This window comes from Cololabis saira, chromosome 10 (assembly GCF_033807715.1).
Source record: "Cololabis saira isolate AMF1-May2022 chromosome 10, fColSai1.1, whole genome shotgun sequence".
Classification (NCBI taxonomy): Eukaryota; Metazoa; Chordata; class Actinopteri; order Beloniformes; family Belonidae; genus Cololabis; species Cololabis saira.
The window spans coordinates 14,356,623-14,369,688 of NC_084596.1; the positions used below are offsets into that span (position 1 = coordinate 14,356,623).

The 13,066-nt window shown below is 38.3% G+C and overlaps 1 protein-coding gene across 2 annotated transcripts in view; it reads left to right on the forward strand.

Annotated features, from left to right (window-relative positions):
- Positions 1 to 1,510: 1,510 nt before the first annotated feature.
- The window catches only part of LOC133452449 (protein 4.1-like), a 77,690-nt gene continuing 66,134 nt past the window's right edge, over positions 1,511 to 13,066 (forward strand). Inside the window, exon 1 of one of the 2 annotated variants that reach the window (XM_061731768.1) lies at positions 1,511 to 1,608. The gene's annotated coding sequence lies outside the window, so the exon portion shown is untranslated. Of the gene's footprint in view, positions 1,609 to 1,784; positions 1,885 to 13,066 lie in introns of those variants that run through there. The other variant, XM_061731763.1, reaches the window with a different exon arrangement.

The window sequence follows — 13,066 nt, forward strand, 5'->3', positions numbered from 1 at the left end:
AAGTGCCGGATGAGTCTGTACAAAAAGTGACTTAGGATGACTTAGGACAGATAAAATGTATAGACAGAAATGTAAAAAAGAAAGTGGCAGCTGTATCATAGTTATCAACTCATGAAGTTACTCACCCCCTTCAGAAAATTACATGTTAGATGCTGGTGAATATCCTGGTTTAGACTCATGTACAGGATATCTGTCAATGTTTCACAATATTGTCTTTGGTATCATTTTAAAGGGGACCTTTTAAGCATTCATTCAAGCTAAGATGTGATACATTTCCTGAATCCTTATGGTCCTGTGAGTGTTACAGTTTTTGTATTTTGCGTCTCTGTTGTTCCTAGATGACACAGGGGTAGAAGATAGTATGGTATATCATTTAGGCGAAAATTGTGTAAAAATGTGCATTGTTTATAGTTTAAAGAGCTGCAGTGAGCTCTATGTTGGTCAGAAAGATTCACATCTTAGCTTGAATGAATTCTTAAAAGGTCCCAGCTGATAACCAGTACTCGAGTTGAGGGGGGATGACATCCACTGCAATAAAAACGGTCAAAATCATCCCCCCTGTAAAACTGCCATCCCCCCTTTCCATCCCTTATGCCATTTCATCAATTAATGTGGTTTTACTGCTATTTCAACATTTAGAGTCATCACCAGAAAAATAACACCAGAAAAATAACTTATTTGACAATTTTCACCTGTTTCACGTAAATTTTCACTTGAAATAAGTAGGAAAATCTGCCAGTGGAACAAGATTTATCATCTCATTACAAGCAAAAAAATCTTCTTACACTGGCAGATTTTTCTACTTATTTTAAGTGAAAATCTACTTGAAACAGGTGAAAATTCTTGTTTTAAGTGTAATGAGATTTTTTTTTACTAAAATTTGACATTTTACTAGAAATAAGACAAATATTCTTGTTAAGATTTTGAGTTTTCGCAGCCATCCATTTTACTTATCCTGTGAAGGACAGAGGCATATTGATAAGTTCGGAAAACTGTTTTTATTGTTGTGTTTTGATGTATTTGATGTAAGCCCAGTGGATATTTAAAGTTTACAGAAGGCTGCATTTAACTGCTGCTATGTCATTCCTGCAGTATTTCTGCAGGTTTTTTGGTCAGTGCTATTATTTGTAATATATTATATTATTTGTAATCAGCACAAATTATCTGTCCCCATATGATAAAATCCACCATCCCTGCTGATTTTTTTTTACAACTCGAGTACTGCTGATAACTATGATACAGCTGCCACTCAGGAAGGGTTATCATACCAAAATATCATCTACAGATATGGATCTTTTCAAAAATAAGCAAGTTTTGTCACCTTGAGTTGCTCTGATATCTGGTCTGGCCCATGGACTATTCAGCTGTCTGACCCGGCCACCTAGTGGTCATGTGACGTGAGGGCGGCTGTCCCACACCTGCCAGCAGGGGGCGCTGATTGGCTGCTCCAGGTGGAGGGGGCGGGGCCAGCCGGCTCCGCACTAGAGGAGCCCACAGGTGTCTGGTCCTTTCCACGCAGACACGCATCACGGCGGGGTTTCACGCTCCCTCCGGACTCTCTACCTGCTGACAGCTGCAGATCACCGGGGAGTTTGTTTCTCTCCTCAGGTAAAAAAGAAAGAAAGAAAGAAAGAAAGAAAATATTTTTACTTTTGCTTTCTCTGTCCTTTCATTTAACTTGTAAACTACCTTAAATACACAAGCAGTTTTGGCAGCATTGAAATAATTTTGACATAGAGACGGTGTAATTTTTAAAGCATAACACAATAAATATACAAAGAATAATATTCTGTTTTTCTTATTCATGTGCCTTTCCGTGGAAATCATCGGGATTTCCACTCAAATATGAGCCGCGCGCTTCCTGGTGACATGGACTGTTTAATGGTGAGTTCAAGTGTTCACGCACATAACTAGGAAATGTGAATTAAAAGTAGTAACACAAAATGTTGAAAACATATTCAGTACAAGTTACTTGTTTTCAGTCACAACAGTGACATCCTCTTTTTTTTTTTGTTTAGTTTTTATTTTATAAAGAGTAATAGAGCCATTGTATTTCAGTGTAATCTATTTAACAACAAAGCACATCATCACTGCTTTTAACTAGCCTCATTTTAACAATTTTAGCAGTGTAGTCTTTGGTTTAGCTGCTGTTCAGGACTTAAAATTATGTTCCCAGTGTTAAAAATACCGAGCAAATCCCTCGGCTATTCGGTTTGCAAGGTAACACTTTGAAATTAATTGTTTTTGAATGTGCTGATTTTGCTCTATTATGTCCATGAACTCTTGTCAGCATTTATTTTCTGTTAAGAAGCATTTCATCTCACTTCTTCTTATAACTGCTGAGAGAGCACAACTGGCTTTCCTTGGCAATCATGCACTTTTAAACACACAAAAGGTTTAAAGAAAGAAAAAAGACTGCTGGGCACAAGCTCTTTGGAAATGGGAAGTTGTCACAGCATGACATTTCCCTTTTATTTGGATAAAAATGTGAATGGGTGAAAGGAGAAAGAGCTCTGTGTTTTAGTCTTCTCTTTGACATGTTATGATGTTCACATTAATTATTTTAACACGGGACGCTGCACATTATGGGGCCTAATGGCTAATTTTTCAGCTCGGTTATTTTACCAGGTTTATGAAGTTAAATGATGAGCATGCAGGATGACAGATAATGATGGACAAAGTCCACGGGGCTTGCCATGATCTTTGGCAGCGTCCTATTTTGCTGACACTGGCGATCGTTTTAGTGGCTCTACCATGTAAAATTCACTTGTTTTATGTTAGGGAAGTAGGGTTTCATCATTCAATATTCATAGATAAGCCATAGCTTCCCAAGGATTGAAGATTTTTGTGTGTGAAAACTCAGGCGTCTGCATCTCCTGCCCTGGACTCTGCACACACTTTACCCAGCCAGCTTCCAGTGACAATGTGCAAAAAAATGTGGCATTGGACTTATATGGTCACAGAGCAGGTCCCGAGAGTTCACGGAGAGCGAGCATCTTTTCTGCTTGTCTCAGTGTTGTGGAAACGTCAAAGTACATGTTGTATTGATATCCATTAAAAAAACAGCCTCGATTACAGATCATGGCGGTTAATGCTTCAGTTTTTTTTCTGCTGCATGCAGACACTGTGTTCAAGTCAGAAACCTTGTCCTTCTTGATACGCTGTAAGAAAAAAAGGCTGAGATTACTTTTTGTGTCCACTCCTGGATATCTGGAGAATTTCCTGTACTTACTACTTGTCTTACTTGAATTGTCTTACTCTTCTGCCGTCTTGTACTAGCGCGTCCAGGCCTGCTTCTGGGTATTGTCCAGAGACCATGTGACAAATGTGCAGCCAGATGATATTATAATTGTATGTAACTTTCTGTGTGGTGAGATGAAACTAAAGGCAGTGGGTTCCCAGAGATAAGACATTTTGAATCGTGTTAATGATAATTTTTTGTCCTAACTGTCAAAGCCAGACACAAAAGCTCCTTCACTTAGAGGAAACACATTGCTTTTCACACACCGCAGCAGTCAGAGCCTCCTGAAATATTACAGGAGACGTATTGTTGCATTTTTCTCTGAATTTGACAATCTCCTGGGGTCTGAAATGAAATGTCTTTACCGCACGTCTTTACGGATCTGTTCATAGCAGATGGATTCAGGGGGTGCAGTGAAGCACTTCTCTCCCCTTCATTCCCTCTTTAACAGGATGTGTATCTTTTGAGTTTTGCATTGCAGATTGCACTTCCAAAGTACAGCCGATGCAGTGTGACGGAAGGTCAGATAGATGTAAAGATTGGGAGGCTGGGTAGTATCGGTCTGACCTCAGTTAGCAGCAACATGGGTCTGTGATGTACTGTGACATCACAGACCCATGTTGCTGCTAACTGAGTTGGTAATTGCTTCAGACATCCGATCACTTATTCTCTAGCACTGATAAACTAGATTGTTTTTTTTATATTCTCCCTTTTAAAATAGAATTATTGTTTTTATGTGAAATTTGAGTCAACAAAAATCTGTGTTTAACAGTTAAGTATTGCCCTCGATCATCTAATTGCTTATTTAGCTAGCCAGCATATTCATCCAATATCTATACACAGTCCATCTTATTTGGGGTCACAGGGGGCTGCCGGAGCTTGTCGCCGCTCTCTTCACACGAAAGCTGGGGTACATCCTGTACAGGTCTCCAGCATGTCCAACCTGACAATGTTAAGCCTATTATTCAATCTTATTTTCTTCCATTTGTGCTCACATTTATTTCTCAAGGAAGTGTCTTCTTTGGGGTTAATAGGCGGTTGCAAAATGTGTCTGTTTGGCCTTTGCTGTTGAGCAGATAGTTTATGTGCCATTTTAGGGCGGTTGAGCCGATAAATACTATGCAGGTTCTTTACCAAAGGCATCTCTTTCACACTGGTTCTGTTCAGACCCGGCTTTGACACGTTCCGGGAGAAATTACAACCTAAGTGCTGATCACAGGTTGCCAGCACTTACCGCATGTGTTTACACCTGGCATTGAAATATGTTTCTCAGATGATGTGTCGGGTGATTTGATCGGACCTTCCTGCTCTGTATGCAAATAAACATTTCTATGGAATCCATTTGTTTTAGCACTAAATGAATTGTTGTTTTTGTAACACCAGAGGCAGAAGATCGTAATAATACTGATGGCATGATGACTTTAGCTTTACAGGCCGTCCCTGAAGGGGGTCAAGGCACATTTTGTGTTCAGAATACTCATCCCCATTTATGCTCCCACTCATGAACACGCCACAAGGGGAAAACAACTATTAAGGGGAAAGAAAAGGAAACTGAAATGTACAAGTTTCAGTGTAACCTGCAAAGGTCCAAAAATTTGGAATGAGCTTGGTAGTGCTATAAAAGAGTCTGGATCTCTCTCAATTTTTAAAGAAAGACTAAAACAAAAATTGTTATTAAATTATGTCTCTTATTCAATTTTTTATGTACCAATACCTGATGTATTATTTGTATATGAATATATTTGTATCTAGGAAATCTGAGGAGGTCTCAGGGGTTTTTTTTTTTTCTTATTTAGGTTATAAGGTTATATATTGTATGTATATGTATTATATGTGTAATTTATAGTTGTTCTGCTGTGTGACTGGGGCCCTATTCATAAGCTACAGTTGCTTCTGGGGAGTCCCATTTTACAAACCTCAATTGATTATTATCTGTATTTGTGTTTTTTTTTTAATTATTTGTAAAATGAACTCTAAACTTAATACGGGAAGAATCTGGACACAAGTGACCCAGAGCGGCTACAAATGCGTCCTGAGATACAGATCTGAGTCCGTCCTGGGATGTGTTCACACCTTTCAATGCCAGGTCTGAATGGGGTCATAGTCACTTCTGCAATGCAACCCTCACTATCTCTGCTAATCCTCCCTTTGATTAATGGTGATAAAAAATCCACACAGTAATCAGATTTAACTCTGCTTCATGCATACAGTTATCTGACTTCCCACCTTTCCAGAGTCCCACATGTTTTAAACCTCTCAGAAGAACCAGATATACAAAAGTAAATCAGACATCGCCTACATTATTATATGACTCATATATGCTATCTTTGGCAGATTACAGTTGTTATCAATTCTAAGCCTTTTTAAGATGGATTTGAATAGGTGTTACTTACAAGATGTTTCCAAGATGCTCTTGTCTTACACCGTGTGAGTGGGCGTCATACTCTGGAAAAACTACCCTGTGAATTCAAAAGGGAAACTTTTCCTCTACGCGCTTGCCAGTAAACATTTTCATACATGCTGTAAATTATATGGTACGAGCTGTAATATGAAAAAGAGTGCCTAAATGTAGTGGGTGACTATTTTTCTTTTTTGGTATTTCAAGCTGGTCATCTAGCAACACAGGGAGGCTGTAATTACTGGCAAGCAGCCGGGAATCCCCAGATTTTGATTTGGAATGCAGCTTATATCTTCTATGAGCCACCAGGCATTAAAGATCTCATATGGTACAGTCGCTTAATCCAGCACAGATCAGCTGTTGAACTCTTTGCCCTTTTTCCTAGAATAAGTGATTGCATTCCTATCTATATACATGTTGGTTAATTTCTCACTGTCTGTTAGGCAAATCTGTACTTTATACAGGATGAAATAACAAGATAACATCTGATTTTTGCGGCTCAAAGAAAAAAGTCATTCACGTCAGGCTTTGAGGCTTTTAGGGGGCTCCGCAGGAGAGATTTGTTGCCGTTGTTTTGATGTCATGTAGCTGGTGATAAAGCCTGTCTCCAACTATTTATCTTAGGAATTCACATTGATGCTGCACTGTCAGTTCAGCTTATGATCAATAGCACTTGCTCTCCGGTGCTGTGACTCAGTGCTGTATGAGAAAAAACAGGAAGACTATGAAAGCATCACGAGCAGGACTCAGAAACAAGCAGCTGAAGGTTAAAATGAATAGTTGGTTCATGTCTGACATCATCATTATTTAGTAAAAGGATGGAGTAAGATGTGTGAATTATCAAGTCATTGGTAGATTTATAGGTTAATAAATATACCGAAAATAAATAATATCTACAGCAGGCCTACTGTAGATGGCAAATATTTAATAGTTTGATGATTTAAATCTATTCTACCCATCAAAATCACATAGTTTCATACAAATACTGATTCATTGTTTCATCCCATTATTTCCTCATTCATCTCAAATCAAGCTCTATAATGTGCAATAACTGTCCTATGTGCAATACTCCAGCACTTTATTCTTAGCACTTTATTACCCAGCATTTTAGTACCCCAGCATTTTAATTTTAAATCTAATTTTATTTCTAAGTTATCTGTTTGTTTTTTTATTGGATCTGTTTTTTATCTTTGTGTTGAATGCATGCACGAAAAATGCACTGATGCTGCTGATGTAACACCTTAATTTCCTGCAAAGGATTAATAAAGTATCTATCTATCTACCGGTATCTAACTGTGATCCGAGGCCTTCGTGTCTTAACCATGTGTCACTTTAAAGTGGCACAGAGGAACCTTTGCAGTTTTAAACTCAGACACAGCGACAAGTTTTGGTCTTGATTGGTCACTCTTTTGTTTTTTCTTTTTTATCGTTACTTTTTTGATTCTTTTCCTCTTCCTCGGCCGTGATACCCCCGGTGGGGTTGTGAGCTAGTTTCATCGTTAGTGATGTATGGCCAAACTGAAAACGGTTAACCACGTGTTCTTTGCCTCCAGGTTTGCAGCGGTACGCCGCTGTCAGTTGAAAGGAGTTGTAACTGACACGTGAGCGTGTTGGTGGTGTTGTCTTCTGGGACTGGAACAGATAACATGTATGACTCAATCTTGTAGCGCGGAGTGATAAGCTTGTTGGGAGGATCGTTATCTCGCACCCTTGCTGGAAGGCTTGAAAGTGAAATGCTGCCGTCTCGTATTTATTAAAAACGCAGCCCCTGGGCCGACGTCCTGACAGGATATTTATTAGGAGAGACCGTCGTGTTTCAGTTCCCTTCCAGATGGGATGTTGAGATGTTGCTTTTGTTTATTTGTTTTGTTGTGTTGTTTTTTCTTTCTTTTCAACCAAAAAATCTCTCTACTGTATAGGTAAAAATAAACAGTAACCTTCAGTACTTTACACAGATTCTAACCATCGTTTAATCCCCTTTATGTTTAAATAATGAACAGGACATTTTAGAGTTCCAGATACTTATGATAAAAACATGACTGAATTTCTATTTTATTCTAAATCTTTGAAATAAATAAGCAAACAAACAAAACATCCAACTTGTACGACGGAGTATTAGGGCCAAACTAAGACAAAAAAAAAAAAAGGAAATTACGTGAATAAAGTCATAGCCTAATGTTACGAGAATAAAGTCGTAATATTACGAGAATAAAGTCGTAATATTACGACTTTATTCTCGCAACAATATGACTTTATTCTTGTAATTTTACGACTTTATTTTCATAATATTACGACTTTATTCTCGCAACATTAGGCCATGACTTTATTCTCGTAATATTACGACTTTATTCTCGTAATATAACGACTTTATTCTCTCAACATTAGGTTTTGACTTTATTCTCGTAATTTTATGACTTTATTCTCGTAATTTCCAAATTTTTTTTGTCTTAGTTTGGCCCTAATACTCAGTCGTAAACTTGTTTGTGCTATTTTTTTTTTTTTTTTTTTTCATTTACCTGAGTTGGAAGACTTTGATATCAGAAGTAGAAGCCACAGACCTTTGTGTAAGTTGCCGTCGTCATTCAGTAACAGTTGTATTATATTAAGGTGAATTTGCTTTTCACATGAACATTGTTTTTTGTTTGTTAGTTGTTTTTTGGGGGGCGGCTTAGTGGTTAGCACTATTGCTTCGCAGCAAGGAAGTTTTGGATTCGACTCCCGGGCCTGTCGGGAGGTTTTCTACGTGCAGTTTGCATGATCTCCCTGTGCTTGTGTGGGTTTCCAGCTTCCTCCCACAGTCCAGAAACATGTATGTCAGCTTGATGGATGATTCTGACTTCAGAGTGGGAGTGCGGAGGGGCCCCTGCTCCTCCACATCAAGAGGAGCCTGATGAGGTGTTTCGGGCATCTGGTGAGGATGCCTCCTGGAAGCCTCCCTGGTGAGGTTTTCCCCCCAGGGGAAGACCTAGGACCTGCTGGAGGGATCGTGTGTCCCAGCTGGCCTGGGAACACCTTTGGATCCCCCCAGGTGAGCTGGTTGACGTGGAGAGGGAAGTCTGGGCTTCCCTGATCAGGTCACGGCCCCCACGACCCGACCTTGTAGGTGTAGGTGTAGCCTCTCGCCTGTAATGAGCTGGGAATGGCTCCAGCAGACCCCAGGACCCTGTACAGTAGAAAACGGGTCTAAAAAAATGGATGGATGTTTATTTGTTTTAAGAGTTAATTGTGTTAACTCTTAAAACAAATTGTTTCACAACTTTTCAGTCTTTAAAGCTGAACTAACTAGCTGTTAGCAACAGCTAACAGCAACAACAAATGTCCCTCTTGTCTGTCTTTGACCATACAGGACTGTCTCAGAAAATTAGAATATTGTGATAAAGTCCTTTATTTTCTGTAATGCAAAAATGTCATACATTCTGGATTCATTACAAATCAACTGAAATATTGCAAGCCTTTTATTATTTTAATATTGCTGATCATGGCTTACAGCTTAAGAAAACTCAAATATCCTCAATATATTTCAGTTGATTTGTAATGAATCCAGAATGTATGACATTTTTGTTTTTTTTAATTGCATTACAGAAAATAAATAACTTTATCACAATATTCTAATTTTCTGAGACAGTCCTGTACTGTCTGCTCAGCACTGGATTAATAGCGAAGACCCCCTGAAATATATTCTTATTGCTTTCTTTCTCATTGCCTCAACATACTTCATGTCCAAAGTCACCTGAAGGACAAAATCATTAGCCTGCAGCTTTCCAAAGGTTAGACAGGCACATCTCATTTATGATTCCTCCAGATAAGATGTGCTTCCTCCATGTGAAATTTGAGAAGGGAGTGCCCTTCATCATGTTAATTCCCTTTCACATTAATCTGCAACACAATGTGCCCTTGGATCTACATGAAAGAGCGCCGATGTTAGAAAGACTTTTCTAAAAGGAGATGTGGCGTGCTGACTTGGTGCTGAAGGTGGGGGGTTGATTTGGGAGCTTTGGCCCAGTCTGGGGTGTCGAAATCAGGCTCTAATTTGGCATGTATGCTTGCTGACCTGCAGCCCTTTAGCAGTGAAAGTGTTCACAGCTGAGTAGAGCCGGGCCGCAGGGGGATAATGGCTTTTCCCAGTTAGAGGTACAGTTAAAAGCAGAGTTGAAGCCTAAAATCATTTCGAGTTCATTCAGTTCAAAGTGATTCGCAGCTACAATTAACGCAATAATGATAAAGCCTCGGATATCTCTAATGCATGCAAATGAGCTTTTTTCTGATGGGATTGTCAGCCTTTATCTGATTGACAGAAGTCGGTGTAAATGCATGTTGATAACGCTCTTTAGTCTTTTCTTACGGCGGTTCTTTGTGTTTCGAAACCCAAGATAGAGAGAATAGAAATCTGATTGGGACACATCCGCTTACAGTAGTAATTATTTTCCTGCAAACCCCAGGGATGGCAGACAATGCTAGCCCGGCCTGGCCTTTTCTTTCCCCCTAAATTGGATCACATGGGTGATTTAGTAGGTACTGTGGGGGACACGCTGCCATATGATTATGTTTTGCTGAGGTGCCAGCTGCCTTGTTTTGGTCACAGACCTGGAAATTAGATTGCTCTAATGAGGTTCAGAAGTTTAACAATTTCAGAGGGTCTGAGGAAAATGTTTAGTTGTTTTTTTTTCTCCCCTAAAATATAAAGTTTAATATTTTTTAATACTTGCAAATGTGTAAAATTTTAAGTTGTTGTATGTGTTGCATTGATTTTTAATTGGAAAACTATTTCTATGAAAGCAGATGTATACGAACTAATATTTTGTAATATTGCCAATACTTAATAAGATTCTGAGAAAAGCCAAGGTTTCAAGAGTTCAAGGTTAGAGAGCAGACGAGCACAGGAACTAATTCTCGCTACACAGCAGAAAAAAAAAAGTGAAGAGTTAAGCAGCCACATAAGCTAAGTTGAGTCCAGAGATCACATGCCGTCTGTCTTGTATGGTATTAATCATTCTGCTGACCAAGCTCTCCTTTGAAGGCTCTGAGCAGTCGCACTTATTTGTGAGTCACTACACGTATAAAGAAGAAATAAACTCAGGGTATAACTTAATCCTGACATGTGCTCTTTGTAACTAGTTGCCAGAGTTTCCTGTGGCCTTAATGAAACGTCTGTGACTTGCTCCGGTGAAAACACTGCACATATGGCGTACCCCATCTTCCTTTTCAACAATACAGTTTCAGCTCTTTTCGTAGCAACTGGTTTTACTAGAGTGTTTTGCAAATTTGTATAAATCTTGTGAAGTATCATCAGGCAAGACTTCTTCTATGATCATAACTCTGCTCGAATGTTGTCCTGTGAGACTTCTTAAAGCAAAGAAGATCTCAACTTTGAAGGAGACAGACGGAAACATCTTTACTTTTGGACAAATGAACGCGCCTGACGCTACAGCTGTGGCAAAAATAGCCAACAGAAGGGAAAGGCGAAAGGATAATCATTTAAATGTCCATGTGGTCTGGTCATATGACCCAAAACGTCACATCCAGTGATACCGGAGACGTGCAAATGCGGAAAAAGTATTTACATTACACTTTTGCACTAAACTGGACTACGGATACGACCGTAAATCAACCTCATGAAAGCGTTAAAAGGTTTTTGCAACATTTGACTATTTAAATTTTTTTTTTTAGGTTTTTCCATTCCAGCTTTTTCTTTGCAATATTTAAACTTTACGCAAATCTAGTGGTAATGGAAATGAGCTCATCTATTTATGAGTTATAGATCATAAAGTGGACTTGTCATGCTTTTTGTGTGTTTTTAGAATTTTTTTTTTATTTAACCTTTATTTAACCAGGCAAGCAAATTAAGAACAAATTTTAGACATAAAAGGTCTAAATTGTGTCAATGATAAACTCTTACCTTATGTCATCATAAGCTCAGAAAAAGATGTAGGTGTGCTTTTGTATTTCTACGCTACATTTTCAACAGCACACCAAAAAAGGCGTGATCAGCTTCTGCTTTTCATTTACATTACATCTTGGAAGAAATGTGTATTTTCTTGTGAGAACACAACAAACATTTTTGCAGCTTTAGCTGGGTGGATTTTAGTCCCCAACAGACATGTGGACGTATAATCTTTGTTGGTCCTGTTCCAGATTCTGGCTCAAACATGCATGTCTGGATTTATGGACTTCTCATTGCGGAAGACATAATCAACCTCTCAACGTTTTGTTTATCATAACTTGGGTTGGAGCTCTGCGTTGCTGTTCACGATGGAAGCTCCGCCCCTCACCGAAAGCCTGCAGAAATTGAACCAATCAGAAGATCCTGATATTTTTCAAACAACATATATATATATATATATATATCCTTTATTTAACCAGGTAAAAAAAAACTCATTGAGATTAAAACCTCTTTTTCAAGAGTGACCTGGCCAAAATGGCAGCATAAAAAGAATACAACAATACATACATACGAACACAGACATAACTTTTCTATTTATTGTTCTACAGTAACAACAAATCGTTTGGAGGTATGGATGCAAGACTAATGTGGAAGTATCCCAGATAAAACAAAAGTTACTGGAAATGACCATCTGATATCCACTTTAAAGGGGACCTATTATGAAAAACAAGTTTTTTTTCTTGCTTTAACATACAGTGGGGAGAACAAGTATTTGATACACTGCCGATTTTGCAGGTTTTCCCACTTGCAAAGCATGTAGAAGTCTGTAATTTTTATCATAGGTACTCTTCAACTGTGAGTGACAGCATCTAAAAAAAAAATCCAGAAAATCACATTGTATGATTTTTAAGTAATTAATTTGCATTTTATTGCATGACATAAGTATTTGATCACCTGTCAACCAGTAAGACTTCCGGCTCTCACAGACCTGTTAGTTCTTCTTTAAGAAGCCCTCCTGTTCTCCACTCATTACCTGTATTAACTGCACCTGTTTGAACTTGTTACCTGTATAAAAGACACCTGTCCACACACTCAATCAAACAAACTCCAACCTCTCCACAATTACCAAGACCAGAGAGCTGTGTAAGGACATCAGGGATAAAATGGTAGACCTGCACAAGGCTGGGATGGGCTACAGCAGGGGTTCTTAACCTTTCTGACCTTGGGGCCCAATTTTTTCAGTACAGAGTGGCCCGGGGCCCGTTAAATATTAACACTGTATAGCAGCGAAGGTCCAGAACATCATAATATATATATATATATATATATATATATATATATATATATATATATATATATATATATATATATATATATATATATATATATATATATATTCAAGTAGCCTCATAGTTGTATCAACATCTGCATCTGACTGTTATATTAAAAAAGTACATATTTGCCCATTAACATGTGTAACTTCAATTACACATTTTTTTCTCTTCAAAATAAAATAAATAAATAAGATTTTATTTTATTTTTCAAA